Source organism: Ciconia boyciana, chromosome 7 (genome assembly GCF_034638445.1).
Source record: "Ciconia boyciana chromosome 7, ASM3463844v1, whole genome shotgun sequence".
Taxonomy (NCBI): Eukaryota; Metazoa; Chordata; class Aves; order Ciconiiformes; family Ciconiidae; genus Ciconia; species Ciconia boyciana.
The window spans coordinates 22,708,782-22,730,227 of NC_132940.1; positions in this window are offsets into that span (position 1 = coordinate 22,708,782).

The window sequence follows — 21,446 nt, forward strand, 5'->3', positions numbered from 1 at the left end:
TGAGCAACTGTCACTTTACTGCTCTAGTATTTATTCATTAAAGAAATGGTAAGATCGACATAAGTCATTGTATATAGTAGAAATAAAATGAATAAGGAAGAATATAGTCACAACATCAGCGTCCCCTGCTTTGAAAATAAACCTGTTTACTTATTTTATGTATCAGCTGGAGTCAATCAGGCAGTGACAGCTTAGTATTCTTTTGATGTTATCTACCAAATTATATAAAATAAAACATTTGTCTTTTAGTGTCACAATTCATTTTCATGAAATAAATTCTATTCTCAATTATAAAAGCAGTGTACTAGTACTGGGGATGTTTTGAAATTTTAAAAAATATATTCTTATCCAGTCTTCAGGAGTCTTTGTAGGAAGCCCTTTTAAAACTGGTGATAAAAGATATACTAATCCATTAGAATGCATATAGTGATATTTTGGCTATTGTCCTGTAGGTAATATTTCAGTTGTACATTTCAGTGTCTACATATAGAACACAAATAAAGGCAAAACAAGCAAGTGGAAATTAAGGGAAATATTTGAAAAAACTTTGATTTTTGTTTTAAATGTTAAATGCTTCCTCTTTTTTTTACTATTACTTCAAAATTGCAGTGGAATTGCCAATAAAATATAAACATAAAATGCAGTGGAACTGCAGGATAAGCTGTAAAATTCTTTTTTTATCCTCCTTTTATAAGTAGTTTTTCCTGTGTTCTTTTAAAAGACAAAAGAAAATGTGCCATAGAATCTGTTCTCTAACTCCCATAAAGCAAGCTACCCGTTATGTGTTGCAGAAAGGTACGTGCACAACTCCTGTTAGCATTGACTCATACAGCACACTTAAATGTGCTCCAGGTCTGCCTTGTATAACATGTAACAGCATAGCAAATCTGACTTAAAATCTTTATAATGCCTCAATTTCCTGTATAACATGTATAATAATTTGAAAGCAACAATAATGAACACCCTCAAAGATGCTGGGAACCAGTTATCTCTATAGCTCGTTCTCTCTGTCAACACTAAAGACCACAATTATGTGAAAGCTGCACTAATTATCACAGCAGGAACTAGGTTGGAACTGGGCCCAGGAGCCCATGGATAGAGGGAAAGAAGGGACTTCGTGGTACTGTACCTGTCTGGGAGCAATGCTTATTCATAGTACAGAAAAAATGTAGAAATGAGTAAAATTGAAGAAAATAGAGCAAAGCTATTTTTTTGTCCATGAAGTTTATTAGTATTGGTCAGGTTAATTAACAGTGCTCTATTGCCTTCCAGAACACTGACTCTACCTAATTTAAATGCCTATATCCCAGGAAATAAAATATTAATGTACTGACCGCTTTTTAGGACAACACATGTCATTTTAGAAGGTTTAGAAAAATAGTCTGTTAATTGTTAAGCTAGTGTCCACCCTATTTATAAAAGCAGTTCCACTCCACTATAATATGGCAGCATTTTAACTATCTCAGCCAATACCCATTTCTTTGACAACAAAAATTATTTCAGTTGTAGAATACTGTGGAGAAATAACTGGCCTGAAAAATAAGGATTGTATTTTTAAAGATTTGACATCAGGTTATGTCATATTCTCAAAATCTTGCACTGATACCAACATGCCTTTCCTAATTAAACTGCAGGACTAATTATAGTAGGGAATAATAATATAAAAGTAAAGGGGAAATCTAAAGAAACTTTTAATTATTTTTATTTTCTCCTTTTACTTGATGCTTATCTGATTTGGAATTGCACTGACATTTATTTGCCTGATCTAATTTCAGCACATTGTTTGGATCTGGAAAAATGTTATTTCTCACTTCTTGCATTGTTTGGGCTTTTTTCCCTCCTTCTTGGTTTTATTGCAGTGGATCGAATTTTGAATATGTTATAAATAATGTGTAGGTTTTACCATGGATCTTTGGACATAGGTGGATCTTGCCCTCTGAGAACAGAAAGAGAAAATAGAATGGACTGTTGAGTATATATATATAAAATATCAGTTCTACTCACACATGCACCTTGAATACGAACTCTATTGTTTCAAAGAAATGACTTGTGATAAATCTATAATGATTTAGTGTGTCTAAGAAGGCTTTAAAAATCATTATAGTAGGGTAAAAAAGGTACAAAATATAAGTAAAGGCTGTCAGTAAACTCATTCCAGATTTAAGTGACTTTATCTAAAACTAGAATATGTCCTGATGGAGTATTTGGTGGTATAATGCCTGAAGAATTAGCTCTACAGGGTTTATTAGGAAAATATAAATTTTTATATAAAAATGAAGAATTAAATTGTGGAAGCAAATAGGAGGGAAATCCCTGAATATCATTGCTACATAGAGGGAAGTTTTAGTTGAAATTGTATCTTTTGAAGTCTTTTAAGAATTAAAATCCATGTGGAATTAATTAGCAGATCTGTAAAAAACACTAGAAAACAATCTAATGGAAAATCTAGTGGTGATAGTAGGCTTGCAATCAAAGTTTTGGTTTGTTTTAAAACTTAAAATATGCAACTAGCATATTTCCTATGAAAAAGTTAGTTCAGAATAATAGCCAATGTTAGGTCACACAAAAAACATAATGCTCCAAAGTCTAAAGTGTCTCAGTTCTTCTGTACTCTTCCTAGAAATTGCAAAGCATTAATGTACCATCTCTAAATTAGTCCTGGAGGAATTAATATAGTACAATGTTCTGTAAAATTGCATTACCAGAAATTCACCCTGAAGAAAAAGACATGAGGCAGCTTAAGTGGAGGATATGGTTTATTTTCTTGCTTGTCTCTATTGTCATGCAAACTCTTTAGTAAACTTATTCTCTCATTTATTTTAAAAGTTTGCTTATCAGTTAAGAGATGGCTCATGTGATAATCCCAGAAACCTCTGAGTAAAAATCCCTTCTGGTATAGTCTGTAGAATGCTTTTGTAGTACTTCTGCCTCACTTCAACCTTCCATTGTGTTGTGGTTTAGCCCCAGTCGGCAATTAAGCACCACACAGCCGCTCGCGCATCCTCACCCCCGGGAGGGATGGGGGAGAGAATCGGAAAAGCACAAGTAAGAAAACTCATGGGTTGAGATAAGAACAGTTCAATAATTGGAACAAAATAATAATAATAATAATAAATTGTAATGAGAAGGAAAACAACAAGAGAGCAAGAGAAGAACAAAACCCAGGGAAAAACAAGTGACACAACTGCTCACCACCCGCTGACCGATGCCCAGCCAGTCTCCGAGCAGCAATCGCTGCCCCCCGGCCAACTCCCCCCCAGTTTATATACTGAGCATGTCGTCATATGGTATGGAATAGCCCTTTGGCCAGTTTGGATCAACTCTCCTGGCTGTGCCTCCTCCCAGTTTCTTGTGCACCCGGCAGAGCATGGGAAGCTGAAAAGGCCTTGACTAGTGTAAACATTACTTAGCAACAGATAAAATATCAGCGTGTTATCAATATTATTCTCATACTGAAATCCAAAACACAGCACCATACCAGCTACTAGGAAGAAAATTAACTCTATCCCAGCCGAAACCAGGACACATTGAAACCTCAAATAAGCTCAAATGGCTTATTATTAAATGGTGACACACAGTCTGTGCTAAACATGCTGGTTAAGCCATGTAAAAGTTTCTGTCTTCTTTTATGCTTTGTAGTTTCTTAAAGAAGTACTGAAAAGATACCTTAACACAATGTAACAAAATGTTAGAAGCGAGTGACTAGGAACATTTCTTGTTCCATCCGTGTTATGTAATTGGTCATTTATGCAGCAGCTATCTTCCTCTTGTTATTTCTCATCACAGTGAAACTATACTAGAAAATGATGGTAATTGGTTCCTTTGGTAGCACAATCCTCACACTGAAACTGCCAGTGAGATCAGATTATCCTTTCACCCCTAAGGATTTTCCATCTAAGTCAAAGTTGAGATGTGGTGACAGGTAAAGAAAATTGTACTCCAGTTAGCCGTGGCAGAAAGTAAGACTTAGAAGAAACTGGGAGAGGCAGATTGGAATACTCTTGAACTTGGGAAGGTAATAGAAAATGCTTTGCTGATCCCAGAGAAGAATATGCATAAATCTAAACTGATAGGAGACTAAGGAAAGAGTGCTTGAGGTTAGAATGAGCCCTACAATAACAAAGGACATTGGAGGGGGAAAACAGATAAAAGTGGATTAAAGTATAAATAAACATATAGCATGTTGTGAAGTTATTGCTGGGTATGTAAATGGATCTTGATTTATAATTGGGGTATATTTGGTTATTATTGTTATTAACTGCCTGGAGCTGGTAGGGGATACAAATAGTAACCCCGATCAGTCAGATCAGCCCACTAAATCCACCTGTCACTTGGTTGTTACTGAGCATCTATTCTAACTAAACACAGAACCAGGCTTCAAAAGCAACTTGAGGCTTTGAAATTGATGCAGAGAAGAACAGCTCACATTTTTGTATTGCCTTATTCCCTAAATATATGTCATCTTTTTCCATTACTGTGTGGTAGGGATATGCGTGTACTGACCTTGCTGAATGACTGCAGCAAGTTGTGAATAATGTATGAAACACAAAGCTCCTGCCCAGTGCACAAAGAATATAGATAGCGTTGGGCAATCAGGGCTTTTCTGAACTGTTCTCATGCTCACAAGGTTCAGTACTGTCCTAAAAGCTGTCCCTGTATCAGAGCAAGGCCAAAATACATTAGAAAGTCAAATGCTTTTGCAATTGAACTGTTTGTATTTTATTTCAATTTTTCCTGTAATTTTGCAACTTGATAATTATGATATTAGTTTCTAATGCTTCTAGAACACTGTTAGCTGCTACAATTTTGCCTTCTCTTGACATACACAGATACTTTTGAAATTCTAATATCCCATAGGCATAGCTAGAGTTTTCATCTGGCAAGACAGTAAACAATCTTTTACCAAAGATGAATATAACAACTACTGATGGATATCATACTTAAAATGACTGTAAACAAATTTCTTAATCAAATCAGCCATGATAAATTAACTTCCTGCAGACAGGTAGTGCTGAGATTTAAACTCTTTTCTAAACCCATATAACATATATGTTAAAAATGCACTTCATATACATCTGTAAAGGGAATAGTGAGTGTGGCTTATTATTAGCTCTTCTTGACTCTTGATGGTTGGGGTGAGTTATCCTGTATTTGTTGGCTTCTCTGTCAGTTCCCAAAGACTACATTCAGCTTTATGTAAATGAGGAAAAACTGTCCTGGGAGCTTGAGAAAGTACAGGTAATTTTAGTCTTTCGTTTTCAATAGCACATAGTAAAATGAAACAAAAGAGTTATGTAATACCCTCTGGCAGAAATCTGGAGGTGGATCTAGGAATGAGATGAACATCTCTGGATAGGTCATGAAATTGAGAAAGATGGTGTTTGAAACCAGAAGACACTACATTAAGTTTCATAATCACTTTTGACTTCATTAATTTATTTTTCTTCTTGTACCTAGACTTCATTATTGTATGTACTGAAAGATGGGTTGGTTAGATGAATGTTTTCTGTTAATAATTTCCTAGTTTGAGCAAGGCCTTGAAGCAAAACACTGTCTGAGGAGAGTCTTTCCTCAGTCTTTCCTCACAGTATTTTTTCTTTTTCTCACATTCTGACTGCTTCATCTCTACAGCCTTTGGGATCACTTCCATAAGTCACTGATGAAACAACAGAATGAAGATCTGCTACAGGTAGTTTATTTTCTCACTACTTTTCTACAGGGGAGAAAAGACTCTGTAATACAAAGGGTTTTTTTAAAGGATTTTGCTTTTTGGCTCATCTTTTGAGAACAAGGGATTTTTTTTGTAGGTATGCATGCTGTTTTGTGTTAGATAAGAGAATTGGTGGGGGGCAGCTTTCTAATCATCCATATCATACGTGGCTTTGTAGCAGCTAGTACTACAGCTTTAATGTGACTCCTGAGAAAATTCGGTCTCCTGCTTTGTTTATGGTGGCTGAAGGTTAGATAGGTCTATCACAGCCTTCAGCCACAAGCAGCTGATTCATTGATGCATTTGGTCAAGGCTGTTTGAAGTTGAATCTATGTTCTATGAAAATCTTGTGCAGAGTATATAAAAACAGTCAGGATATGTCTGGCATGATTGTGCAGCCTGCCTGACAGAGGACGAGGATGACAGTTTTCCGGGATAGAATTTCCTAAGGGTTATTTGTGCTTTATTTTGATTTGTTGAACTTCTGTAATCCAGATGGAAAATGGCAGAGGTATGAGTAAACAAGGATCATCAGTCACTAGGATAGGACTATCTCCAAACCAACAGGAATATTAGAAAGGATAACTTATTGGTAATTAATTGTAACTATGCAAAACATTATGTCAGTATAGAATTGTTGTGGTTTAACCTGGCAGGCAGCAAAACACCTCACAGCCATTCGCTCACTCCCCCCCAGTGGGATGGGGGAGAGAATTGGGGGGAAAAAAAAAGTAAAATTTGTGGGTTGAGATAAACACAGTTTAATAGAACAGAAAAGGAAGGGAAAATAATAATAATAATAATGATAAAAGAATATACAAAATAAGTGATGCACAATGCAATTGCTCACCGCCTGCCAAGCGATGCCTAGTCCGTCCCCAAGCAGCAGTCGGCACCCCCCAGCCTAGTCCCCCCAGTTTATATACTAAGCATGACATCATATGGTATGGAATAGCCTTTTGGCCAGTTTCGGTCAGCTGTCCTGGCTGTGCCCCCTCCCAGCTTCTCTCTGGCAGGGCATGAGAAGCTGAAAAGTCCTTGACTAGTGTAAGCACTACTTAGCAGCAACGGAAACATTAGTGTGTTATCAGCATTATTCTCATCCTAAATCCAAACCACAGCACTATACCAGCTACTAGGAAGAAAATTAGCTCTATCCCAGCCGAAACCAGGACAGGAATCCAGCAGCATTCCTAAATTGTAGGTGGAATTAACAAGATCTACTAGAGCATATTGCAAGGGCTATGTATGCATATGCATATATTTCAAAATCCTACCAGCATTATCTTCTAGGTTCTTAGTTTCAACTTAAATTCCCTGTTTGCATTCCAAAGTTAAGCTCCATTGAGCTCCAAGATATTTTTGGGAGTAATATTCAGAAATAAATTAAATGGTGACTGTCTTTAAACTTAGAATTTTTCAGTTTCTAAAGCATAATGTATATTTGTACTATATTTCAATACTAAGAATTTGCTTAGGCTTGTGAATACAGCTACACAACTGATTAAATCTCTTTTGTATGAATAAAAGACTTTCATGTCTTGCAGTAAGTGTGTTTCTATTTGCAATGATCAGCCATTTTTTGGAAAGTTAATGGCAACTGCTGATCTAAGAATTAATGGGTATTTAGCCAAAGAATTTAGACAATCAAAACTGTTTCTTAATCTGATAGCAGGAATGAATGACAGAAAATAGTCCAGCAATGATTTTGACGGCAAGATGGGTAAAATTTTATGTAGTGAAAGTGCAAGGAAAGACACATGAATCTAGTGTGATGATACATAGTTCACTTCTAGAGTTCTATAAAATCATGTTCCTATTTTTATTCCTGGTACAAACAGGTATGTTTCTATCTATCTATCAAAGGGTATGAATCAAGTACAATTTCTTTGGAGGTCTTGTACATATTTAAGCATCATATGCATAATTAGTAATAGATATGTTTATTACTAATATATAGTTATACAAATATATAAATGTTCCACTTTTCTGGGAAGTTGTCATATGTCTATTTCTGATATATATGGTACCTCTGAATTACCAGTTGTAAACTTTCCAAAGCAGAAAGAAGTGTCAGAAGCTGAATGGACTTAGATAAATGTAGGGTGTTATTATTAATTATACTTCTCACAGAGAAGTGAAGCTTCCTAGAATACTAGAAACAAATCAAAGAGAATTGTTGACTGATTTTTTTTTTTCTTTTTTTCTGCTGGAACAAATTAGAAAAAAAGATAACATAGTAGTTTATGGACATAATAGGTTGAGATAGAAAAACCCTTTGTGTTCATAGCCAAAAAAAAGAAAAAAAAGAAAGAAAAAATGAATGACATTTTAACTTTATTTTCATTTTTACTCTTATTTCTATTTTGTTCCTGAGAGACCAGACTTAGTGCAAACTTTTGGCCTCTTCAAGCCCATGGAAGTCAAGGGTTTCACCTAAAGCAAATCAACAGAGGAAAAAAGTGTCATCTTTGCACAGATTGTCTTCTGTATTAGTTTCTGGTTTTGTTCCACTGCAGAGGCAGTTTTAAGAGGGCTGTTTACTGCATGCCCTGGAGATATAGTTTGACCTATTTGAATTGTTACTCAGGAAGCTGAAGGGAGGGCTGGAAAGCTCATCTTGATTTAGTTTCCTGATTAAATGTATAAATAATTGCAACTGCCTGCAGATCATGCTGGTTACGATGGAAGAGAAACAGTTCTTTTCTGAGCTTCTTTATCAGGCACATTAGATAAAGGCCATGTTTCCCCTCCAGTATGGACAGTTGATCAAAACTTTTGCATGTGCACACCATCTTTAGAACTCCTGTTACTATGATTATGCTGTAACTTCTGTCTCTAGATCCACACTGAATAGCCATCACCATTTATCAGGCAGACACTCTGACAGACAAGGTGCTGGATAGAACATTAATGACAGAAGATACTCCACATGACAAAATGCATGAAGTCTTATAGCAAACTGAATTTGTGGGGCTTTAGTATATTTTATCATACTAATAACCTGATTTGGCATTGCTGAATATGAGAAAACCTCTTTACTTGGGCTGTGTTTAATTCGTTAGCTTAATATGTCATGCCCTACTCTAGGCTGGACCTGCTATTGCTGTGACAACCTTTTTACTTGGATGATAATGACCCTGGATGCTGCTGATGAAGGTGACAACAGAGGAAGTATTGGCTGAGATTTTTATAGCAGTGCTAGAAGTTAATTCATAAATTTTTTACACAAAATAAGAATGAGTCCTTCTGTGTTTATGCAAGATCAGGACCCTTGAATGCTACAGTAATATTAAAGTTGTAATCATAATGGCAGAAAGAAATCCTAACCCCTGACATAGGGCACTATCAGGCCTCAAAAGTGCAAGAAGAACAATAATGCGGTGACGTATTTACTTAATTTTCTAATGGATGATGCTGAATATGCTCATAAAATGAAGGGATTGCTTTTCAGATGCATGGAGCATTCGTAACTTCTATTGACTTCAAATGAAAGTGCTTAGCACTTCTGAAAGGAGAGGATGCCATGTGAAAATCCATTATAAAATGTGAATTTTCATGCTAAAACTAATGGGAAAATGAGATTAATCTATTGTTAATTAACACTAATTCGTTGTACAATATCTAGATATATAATGGAGAAGAGCTTCAGAACACCGCAGGTATAATATTGGCACCCAGATCAAATCAGATTTACCTCATACTTACAGCTTCAATGTGCAAGACTTCCAGAATATCAAAGTATAAAGGGAGCTGAGTGAGATTTGACCCTCTATCTTGTAAGAACATATTACTTAAAAGTTTGAGGAGGCAGGAAGAATGTCAAGGTAACCAGTATTCAAACCATATATGCTGTAATCTCTATGGAAAGTTTTCTTTTCAGTTCTTGTTATTATATTGTGTAATAAGATACTCAATGTGGCTTTCAAGTGAGAAAAAGATTGTGAAGTTATTTAGACTTAGTAAAGTCCTCCTTTCAGAGAGAAATTATGTAGAGTAGGCTTTCAACTCTGTAGACAACAGTATTTTGGGAGGAAGAGCAGCTCAGTGGTAGCTTTCTCACCTTAATTTAATGAACTTAAGAAAAAATTAGAAGATTTTTCCACGTATGCAGAGTAGAACATACTTAGAATAAAATGAAAGATACTGCAATAAAAAAAAATCATCTTGTTAAACCAAGTAGATTTTTCCAACCAGTAAGAGAAGCAATAGCATTATGGCAGGAATTAATCACTGAGTGTATTTCTGAAGAGAAAGGGTAGGTTTAAATCCTGCCTTTAATAGAGAGGCATTATTTTGTATCTGCTTTACATTCTGTTCATTGGAAATTTCACAAGCACTTTTGTCGTGCAGGTAATCTAATGACATACATTGATAGTTTATGTCTATAGCTTCAGTAGGGCTGCTTTTGCATTTACTGGGACAATGAACTGTCAGCCAAGAAGTCTATAAGAACATGTGTTCCACCAATGTAACTGAACTGAAACAGCAGTCTGCAGATCAGATATATTTTGCGGAGTATCATATTTTACCCAAAATCCAATTAAGTCCTGAATGTCTACTTCTATGCATTTCCTTTTGATTGCTGATAATTTAGAAATGTACAGGTGAGTATAATCACTCTCTCATAATCAGTCTCATCTTTTTTCTATACTTCTATACTATCAATCCAGTTGTCCTTTCTATTCTGTCTTTATTTCTGCCAGGGCAGCAGGAATGGCTTTCTGCAGAAATTTGTGTTCAGTGGAAGATCAGCCTTTATTTTACCCTCTCTGGAGCACTGCTAGAAATTACTGTCTTTCATTGTGTAGAAGTGGTACAAGAAGAATAAATGTTGACTTCAGCAAGAGTATAATTATGTAATTATGAAACAGAATATGATATTTAAATTTTATTTACTTAGTGGATGATTAATATTTTCTTTACAGAACCTGATGAAAAATGCTTTGATGATTTTGACAGCAGGGATTTCAACCAATAGACTGATACTTGTTTCATTCTACTTTTAAAACACTAAGATTTAAAATAGGAATTTGGCAGACATTCAGTCATTAAGCCAGAGTGGTGGTTTTTTGAAATAATTTATACTATTAGCATTTTAGAAGAGTCTGCCTCTGCAACTTGAATTCCACTAGAACACTTGAGACAAAATGACTCCATTGATGCAAATTGGCTACAGCGATTCACATTTATTGTGTCAAACGCATATGAAGTTTTATTCCCATGGAATAAATTAAAAGAAGTTATATTTTGTGGGAACCATACAACTCTGTCTCACGAAAATTTCACAGTGAATTTTTTTTTGTAAAGTCTTTTATCTATTTAGGCTAAAATTTGCAATGAAAGCTACCAGTATTCTGCTACCTTTACATTTCAATATAATTTGAATGTCACAGTTTTATCGGACTTTCATAATAAAGCTGTTGCTCCAGAAATAGTCCTTCCTGGGCTTAAAACTAGAATGAAGCCTTATCAGGCTAGCAGCTAGTTCACAATGGAAGGGTTGCAAGTTACAAGTACAGACATCCTGAGATCCTCAGCCTAACTGCCATTGGTAGTTCATGCCTTATTGCCTAAAGAAGCTTGTTGTTCTCTAACTGATTTTTTTTTTTTCAATATCTTGGAGATGAACCACCCTGTTCATGTGTGCCTCTGTGCACAGATTGGGATAGTTAGTCATTAGAGGCCTCTTTCCTGCCAATGTATGGTCTCGAGGCTTAATTACAAATGTATTCAAAGTACAGCCTCTGGTCTTTTATACCAAACTTCTCACACCTTGCGGACTCACTAGATGCTATGGGCCTTGCAAAAAATAAATCATAATAGAAGAGAGTTTCTGTAAACTTGTAGGCATCCTTGCACATCCTTTGCCTCATCACATCAGTAGTAATCTCTCTTTACATGGCAACAGGGAATGTTATACTTTTACAAACCCAGCAGAATCCACAGAGATCTTACTTGTGGAAGTTTATGATGAAAGAGTCTATTAATGTTATTATGATTTAGGTAGTGAATAATACTTAGCGTGATGAAGTAGCATCTGAAAAATTTATGGGAATGCCAGATCTTGTCCTGCAAAGTCCTGCTTTCCTTTCCTTCATCTCCTAATTTGATCAGAGAGCTGAGAGTTCCTCAGAATGAGATCCTTGTCAGATCCTTGAAATCCTTTTCTGCACACAGAAAATGAAAAATCATGTAGTAACTTGAATAATAAAAAATGCCTAACATATGTATACATATTGTGAAGCTCTGTTGTGCCTCCAGCAGAAGTATTCACAAGGAAGGTGAAAATAGAAGCATTTTAGTAGCTTTTACTTATGGTCATATGTTTCTAATGTATGTTAGAAAGGCTATTACAAATTTAATGTTCTCAAAATTCAAAAGTCTATGGCACATGATTAGCATCATGCAGTAGAAATAGATTGTTCCCTAGAGAACCAGCAGTGATGACCTACAAATCATTTGTGCTTCTTCAAACAATGTGTTATGAAGAAAGGATTGTGGGAGATCATATGAATCCTATTTCATATCCTCACCATAAAAAGAATTGCAATTATATTGGGAAAATATTCAGTCAGATGCATGTTGTGAGAGGTGATCTGTTTCTACATTCTGCAGCCAGAGCCATTGGCTGCAGCAACTCACTGACCATTTTAAAGATCTACAAATCAATGTCAGAGCCTATAGTTAATCTGTGTCCTCAAAAGTGAGCTGACAATTTGTTCTGAAAGGAGTTTTATCCTCCAAGGTAGCCTGGTAGTAATACTGACACAGGGAATTACTGAGTCAGACTGACAGTCACGTCTGGAAGGGTCACCCAGGTTTCTAATGACTAAATGCCTTATTCATAAGAAGGTGTTTATCTTATTTTCATGCATTTAGGAAACGTAGGTCAAAAGCCTAATTCCTGGTGTAACTCCATGGACTTTGACTGGATTTATGCTGAGGATGAGTTTGGTTCCCATGAACTTACTGGAATTGTAACTGTTTTATCTAAATGAATCATGCTTTATACATGTTTAGTAATCATCGTAGGAGTGCATCATAATGGGTTCCAACTTATTTATTAATTTTCAGAAAAATTGTCTAATATTAAATCTTCCTCAGAAGGCAGTTTCACATTTTCTCTATATGTGGTACCGAGCAAGAGGCTGCTTCAACTGAATACTGCAGTCAAAATATTCCTAGCACAAATGTGGTAAATTAAAAAGAAAAGGATGGATTTATGGCAGTGATGTTGGTTAGTGGCACCACTCTGCAGGAAAGGGGGACATCTGTGGCTGAAAGAGTAAAAGAATTTTAAGTCAAGTTAATGGTCTGTATAATATAACGCAAATCCCAGAGGTCTAATGATGCTGCTTTTAGCTCAAGTAGCTACTACGGTTTTAACAAAGATATCATAAATAAGGAGGTTAAGAAAGTGTTAGGTAACTGAGAGTTAGCTTGTCATAGTATTCTGAGTTATCATTAAAGTAAGTTTTAATGTTGGTGAATGAGCTTTAGACACAAAATATCAAAATTACTGTGTTCTTCAAGAATCTTATTGGATCTTTTCTGTTAAGGTGTCAGTTTATAAATAACATCATGCTTAGATTTTATATTGCACTTCTTATTAGTAGATGAGAAAGGAGGTAAGTATTGTCATTTTCTCACTTTGTATGTGAGAAAAACTATTGGTTTTATGTGACTCATCAGCAGAATGGAGACAAGAACCTAAGTCTGTTAAGTCGCCTCTAGTACACAATCCAAGAGACCACTTGTTCAATTAAGTTATTTAGGTTATTAACATGATTCAATTCAATTATGAAATTTTCTTTAATATTCAGGAAGAAACCTGCAGGCTATCCTTCAGAAGTGCTTATGCAACAGCTGTTAGAACACATAAACACCTTTTATATTGCTTGGCGTGAAAGCTCAGCACTCTTCATGATCTCCTTTCATATTCCATGCTGTGGGACATTGAGTAAACTGCTCTGTGATTTGCAGATGATTCATTTAAGTACTTCAATACTATCTTAAGTGTTTCTCTCTTGCTTCATACAGTCTTGATTTATTTTGTATTCATGGCTGCAGTGTATCCCACTGAAGAATTCAGCCATATAGATACAACTGGTCTAAGTGTAATGGAGTCTGCTTTAAACCAGGCAAAAATTAAATCAGAAAAAACTGTCTGTTCATAATTTGATTCATTCATTTTTAGGTTAAATTCATTGAGGCAGTTTCTGATCTCAGTTGTGCTTATTTTAGGCTACTCTAGCCTTTACTATGTAGCTCAGGCTTCTCATCAGTGGGAGGAGGGAAACCGTGTTGCTCATGCAGTGACATGGTTTGTATTTATCTTCGTGGTGTTACTTGTATTTCTGTGTTCAATGAATACAAACTGTACTTTTCCATTTAATATGTTGGAGTGAAGCCTGATTTTTGTCATAGTTTTTTGTTTTGACAGTAGCAGTTCAGCACTTTTATAAACAACCAATCAAACAGAAAGCCTTCCTTTAAACTTAGGAAGTTAATAAATGAAACCCAGTGTAAGCCTTTTGAGATGTTCTTCAGTGACAGTGTACAAGGAGGTCAATGACTGATGGTTTGCTATCTACTCAATCAATCACATGTGCATAAGTTATACCAGTGGCATTATTTTTTTGTGTGTTCAAAAGAAATGTCTTACTGACTTTTTCAAGTATACAAATAAGGAATGGAAATAAAACTTATGGACCAGTGAGGTCACAAGTCCTTTCTGTATAGCACAGAAAAACTGTACTTGGAATAACCTTCTGTTTTGGGCAGCAGTGAAGCAGGAATATGAAAATGAATTGGAAATAATTCATGGGGAAGCAGAAATATGTTAAGTTGCACTTAATATATACTTGAAAAGTGTGTGCATACATAGGCAAGATATGACTTACCAAGAGACAATACAAGAAATTCCAAACAACATTTTAGGAGGGAGAAAAAATGTTGAGAATGGTACTGGCAGCAGGAGGCATTGGTACAAGTCAGCAGCAGCACTGATGTTATGAAAGGCAACAAGTATGCATAAGAGCTGTGTGAACTTTGGGATAAAGGGGAAGTAGTTAACTGCAAGTTGGTGTGGTTGCCTTCTGTTGCAGAAAGTGACCGTACAATGCAGATTGGCCCAAAATAGTTGTCAGGGGAGAATAGTGACCATTAGTCAATGATACCCAGACTCTGAGTTGTGGCTGATGTTCTGGACAGGATGGAGAAGCTGCTTGGAGCCGAAAGTCTATTTTCTCCTGGCAAGCTGTTGGACTGATCATTCCATGCTGTGCCTGAGAAAGATGTCCTATCTATCATATAGCTGTGTTCTTCCTGAGGAATCAAGCCAAATAACATGGTCAGAACTGTCGGGGAATGAAAAAAGAGGGGCAACAAAATATGGGGAAAATATTAAGTTCTACCATATTACATAGTATTTGCCTAAGGGAAGGAGGTAAAACCATTGTAATACAGTTTGCTGGGAGTGCTATATGACTGAATCATTGGAGAGTGGAGTAGAAGCTGCTTGTATAAATCAAGCTTCAAAAGAGTTGAAGAGGCATTTAGCTCTCTACTATCTAGCTGGTCCCAGTTGCAGGTCCATAGACAGTTCATTTGCTTGAGAGCATGGCTACAAAGTTTTCAAGTTTACATGTCTTTGCCCAGCTGTGGGCTGCAACTTGTGCAGTAGGGCTGTGTAGTATTTAAAAAAAAAAAAAAAAAAAAGCTAATAAACTCACTTGTTGGTCTACATGAGGAAGGGATAAATAGTGTCCAAATTAGGAATAAGTTTATGCATCTTTACATTATTTATGTGCAATTTTTCTTGACTACAGCACTGCCTTTGTTTCTCTGTTACTTTTCCATCCATCTGCTTACTTATTCTGTCAGTTGGGTTTCTGTCTGGTTGTTTGTGATACTTTCTTGTTATGAGTACTGGGTTTTGTACTTCACCCAAGATTTTGCTGAACACTTTGGGTGTAAGAGAACTTTTCTCAAGAGAGTTATTGTTATGAGTGACATTTTTGCATTTCTTAGAGCATACTAGAGGTCCAGTAAGGGAGAATTTTGAACTGAAATGCTAGTTACAGGAATCTAGAAGAGTCCAGAGAGGATACTTTGAACATATTTTTAACAACTACACAAACTCCTAACAGCAATATTTCACATTGTTGTCTTACGCCAATAGAATTTACCTTTTGTAGAGAGGGTGCAAAGTACTGACTTTTTCCCAACTTAACCTTTAGAGAAGAATAATTTTCTATCTTCAGTTTCTTAGATTTTGTTAACATATAGGAAATAAGAGGTTCTTTGATGTAAGTTAGGCTCATCATATGATTTAGGATTATTAAAGAAAATATTTCTCTGTAAGAACAATAGCAAATGGACACAGACTTGAACATATTAATCATGAGATTGTCTTCTGTTATGTGTCTTCGGCAGTTGAATAGATATTCTTTCCAGAGCTGCCAAATCACTTTATCTGTGCAAGAAGAATGATGTCTTTGTAGCATTAGCTTTTTGGCCATCATCCCACCCCTCAGCAGCCATCTTTCATCACCACAGATACCACTGAGAGTTTTCCTAGGATAAATAGATCTGGGTTGTATAGAAGAGTAAATCCTAATGCTAAGTAGATTCTTTCAATTTTATCTTCCCAGAAGTGCTCAGTCTTGTCAGATCTCCAGAACAGATGGTTGCCATACATATCCAAGATATTATGTTGTGTATTAAATATTAGTGTTTTCCTAACTACGTATTTAGCTGTGTTCTATGAGATCTAAACTGTGTGTACTTGGTGAAACAGGTACCTGTGTAACTAGTGAGTCCTTTCATGTCTCTCTATATGCATTTGTCTCTGCCTAAGAAAGGAAGAGGCTTGGGGGAAGAAATGGAAAAGGCAGGAAGGGAAGGTGACCACACAATTTTCTATCATCTTGTTTGTATGTTTAAATTTAAAAGTTGCGATCTACCCCAAACTGGCTCTGAAATCAAATATACATCTGGTATTAAATTCTCAGACTCCAAATTGGCCAAAACCATTCAGATTTCAAAAATCAGTTTTAAAAAATCAAACAGAATTGTGTGCGGTGTTTTTATTTTAGTTTTAAATATGTGAGGGTAAACTGTTTTTCTCCTAGATCTAGGAATTATGTCCATGTGTAATCAGATTTAACACTGGACTGTTACATGAAAACTGACGTTCACCATGTTACTCAAGGCAATTAATTAAAGATTTGCTGGTATTCTTTGCTTATTAATTGCATATAACTTTACCATTGCTGACCATGAAATGGAGCTAACATACTAACCTGAAGTGATGGAGTCAATTATGAATGATTACATTCCTTCCTTTCTGAAATCAGATCACAGTGCAATGTGGTAAGAAGTGAAGTCAGGAGCTGTCAGCTGCATTTCCCCCAAGCAAGTTTATCTTGCTCAGTTTACCCCAGTGTAATTCTGAACTAAGAATATGATTTCCACTAGTATTCTAAGACTTCCACTTTATTCAGTCATGGGACCAGTAGCCATGACAGTCTATGTGTAACGTAAAAGTCGTATGCAGTGAAATACAAAAAGAAAAATGCTTTTTTTGGCCCTAGTAACAGTGCTGAAAAAACAGAATCAACTTTTGAGTACTTAAGATTTTGTTCAGGTCACTGGAAATTGGGAGCTAGTTTGACTAGAAGTTAAAAGGCTACAGTTCCACTTGGAATAAAATAGTACCAAGTTCTAGGAAAACGTGCTTTTAGACACCTTGCTCTTGAATTACTTTGATTAAGGGAATCTCTTAGCCATCAGTACTAAATTATCTTTGATCTGAGGGTCTAATAGGATTAATGATTGCTTGCAGAGGCCAACTGATAACTACTGACCTTTCAGTTTTTTCAGTTATGACTAGCAAGTAGGCAGTTCCCCTTTTGCTCTCTATAGTAGCATGGGTTGATTGCTCACACATGATTCAGTCATCAGATGGAGTTTTATAATGACTTTTTAGTTAATATTTGTATAGGAGGGTAAGTATGTTATATCTGTGGTAAGTGTTCCATGAATACCATTTCGTCATTGATATCTACTTTTTTAGCTGGGTCAGTCACTACAGCACACAGACAAAAATAGTCTGTACTGTTGAATTATTCTGTGTATTTTTCTTTGAGACAGCAGCTGTGGTGCATGTAGCAAGTGTCATACCCAGCTTTAGCACTTGGCTATAGTATGAGATGAATAGGTGTGCTGCAGTTATAAACAGAGGAAGGAAAGACTTGCCAACTAAGGAGAATATCTGTAAAGTATCTATGCCCCTGGTATTAGTATCACATGTTTACAAGGCACTAAAGCATCCACTGGCCATTACCAACTTCATACACAGGTATCTTTCAAGGGACTTGAAAGTGGCAGCCTCTCTGAATTAAGTTTAAAAAAGGGTCTAAACTTTCTTTTGTTTCCCATGAAACCAGTGATCTGCTTCATAGTTTATACTAAAGTGTGTGCTTAGGTGTTTTGTCTCTGAGAGCCTGTGTGCATGAAAGCAGAATTTTAAATTTCAGGAATTCCTTATGCAAGAACATTAGCTACCTCACTTCTTGAGTATATGATAGTGTTGTGGTTTAACCCCAGCCGGCAACTAAGCCCCACACAGCCGCTTGTTCACTCCCCCCACCCAGTGGGATGGGGAAGAGAATTGGAAGACTAAAAGTGAGAAAACTCGTGGATTGAGATGAAGACAGTTTAATAGGGAAAGCAAAAGCCGTGCACGCAAGCAAAGCAAAACAAGGAATTCATTCAACTGCTTCCCATGGGCAGGCAGGTGTTCAGCCATCTCCAGGAAAGCAGGGCTCCATCACGCATAACGGTTACTTGGGAAGACAAACGCCATCACTCCGAATGTCCCCCTCTTCCTTCTTCTTCCCCAGCTTTATATGCTGAGCATGACGCCATATGGTATGGAATAGCCCTTTGGCCAGTTGGGGTCAGCTGTCCCGGCTGTGTCCTCTCCCAGCTTCTTGTGCACCCCCAGCCTACTCGCTGGTGGGGTGGGGTGAGAAGCAGAAAAGGCTTTAACCCTGTGTAAGCACTGCTCAGAAGTAACTAAAACATCCCTGTGTTATCAACACTGTTTTCAGCACAAATCTTGAACATAGCCCCATACGAGCTACTATGGAAAAAATTAACTCTACCCCAGTCAAAACCAGCACAGATGGCTTTCTACACAGAAATATTAAAATAGTTGGGAGAAATGAGGAACATTTGAGTCTCCATCAGCCCAGGATAATTGCAACAAAAAGGGAAGTTATTTTTGGTTATGGCTGTCTGAATCAATATAGGAGTTACCATTGGCATGCAATAGCATATAATTCATAAATGCTCTGATAGGTTCCATGGATTAAGCAGAAATCCTTGTCAGTTTTCCTTTTGTTTAAGGTTTATCTGTTTAACATTTTGACAAGTTTGGAATTAAGGGGCACAAATTCCATTTAGGTTGGCATCTCCCTCCCCACAGAGACTGAAATATTGATACTGGAAGTTGCAAACATTCTTGCAAGTGCATATGGACAAAGTTCTGGCATAGGATGATTTGCTTGCACAGTCTCTTATCCAGCCCAAAGACAGGAAGGCATGTGGAATGATACTTGTGACACCTAATGAAACAGAAGCTAGCATTGTTTCAGTTGGACTGTAGTGCTTCAGTTGGACTCCAGTTGCTTCAGTTGGACTCCAATATCAAGTCTATTCATCTGCTTTTGCCAGGAGGAAATTGTTGAGTAGCCTCTTAGCAGCGTTTGGAGCGTACGTGTGTAGTCCCCATGCTGCCACATGCTAAATTTGAGGGTCCCTGTAATTGTAGCCACACTGTGTTAAGATGTGTCAGTGGCAACTAGGGGGAGGAGAGTATGGAAATGTTTTAGCAAGAGAAAAAGGATATGGGTCTGTAATGAGATGCATTTTACCTAGGAGATGTTAAATTACATTTCTACATGTGTGTTACCTGCTATTCTATGGTGACAGTGGAGCAACAGTGACAAGCCAGCCAAGTACTCCTCATGCAGATTATAGCTCCTAGATGACTAGGTATAACCATAATCCAGATTCTTAAGTACCACACAGAACTGAGAATCTTTATTGCTCTCATTTAGATAAAGTACTTTTTGTATGCTATTTATTTGTGCAGTCGCTGAGTGGAATATCTTAAATTCCAGGTGATATGAGCTGGTTTCTAAGCAATTTGGTTTCTAAATCACTTGGCTGATTAGGATGACAAGGGTATTGTCAAAGTAACCCTGGTTTTAGCATCTCCATTTCTTTAAAAAAAAAAACCAAAACAACCATTAAGTGGGAATTCTATATATTGGCCTTTTTACTGGGAATATTCCCTAAGGATATAAAAATATGCTTTTCTAGCTAACAAAAATAGAATAATAATAATTAAAAAACCACACTGGAAGCAGAGTGGAGGTGTGGATGCAAAAAAAATTAAAAAGATTCCCAAGCATCGCCTGGACATAGCTGGTATTTTTAATGCATTAACAATTTAAACTTGGAAGACCTGAGCTCTGCAAGTCTTGTTTTATTTGAAGAATCAGCACATTATTTGGCATGATTGGTATACTCTTCAAGAGAGAAAGATCCAGACATCGAAAGCAGCTCATATACAGACCAAGATGACGTGCATTTGAAGATTTGAATAAAAGTTTGTACTGCTTTCATGCTCTACACTACAGGCAAATGCAGTGATTTTGTCTCCTTAGCTTACATTTAGACACTGCAAAAGTTTGACAATGCATTGTATAATTTAGCAAATCTATATGATTACAAATATTGCATTCACATATCTGCTATATTTTCTGATTCAAACATGTAAGACTTTAGTTGTCCATCAACAAATTATTTAATGGACCTCAGTGTAGTTTTGTCTACATTGTATATTGACAGCCATTAAGCGTTTTAAAAAGAAACCAGAATTGTAGCCCAATATCATTGAAACATTGAAAATACTGGACAATCTTTACCATATTGCCTTTACATATAACATACTATGAATTTAGCATAAAATACATAGAATGGTATCAACTCAGGTTAATTGCTTGCAGAGGCACCTGTCAAGATTTTGTATTCCAGTATTAAAGTTTTATAAGGGATAAATGGAGCAAGTTAGTAGAAAAATAGTAGATCTATAAATAATTTACATTTTTATTTATTTTAGTAAATCCATCTGGGACAAACAGATTTGTGCTAGAATATTTAGAAAGCAAGCTGGATGAAAAATGCCAGTTTCAGAACACTAGCAGTACAACTGAAAATACTGTGCAGAATACAGAACATTATTAACAGAACAGAATGATTGCAGAGACAGTAAATTGTAGTTTTATGTGTGGGGGACATTATGCGTTAATCTCCACACTTTTTTAAATTTAGTTTTAATCTTATGCCAACTGATAGCTCACCTTGCTTTTCTACCAGTAGAGCTGAAGTGGATATTGTCCTTGCTTCCAGGTTGGTGGACATACCAGCTATGGTGATGTCAGATTATGCTACCAGAAGTTTTGCTTTGACTGAACAGTTGTGCATTGTTTATATACCCAGGTTGCGCTAAGATGGTTAACTGGTGTATTGATTAATTAGAAAATGCACTGATGAAAGCCAGCGCAATGACCAGGGAAAATGTTATTCGTCTATAGACAAGAAGTTACCAAATCATAAAGAAATAAAGTCAGGGATAAATATTGATTGCTTTTATTCA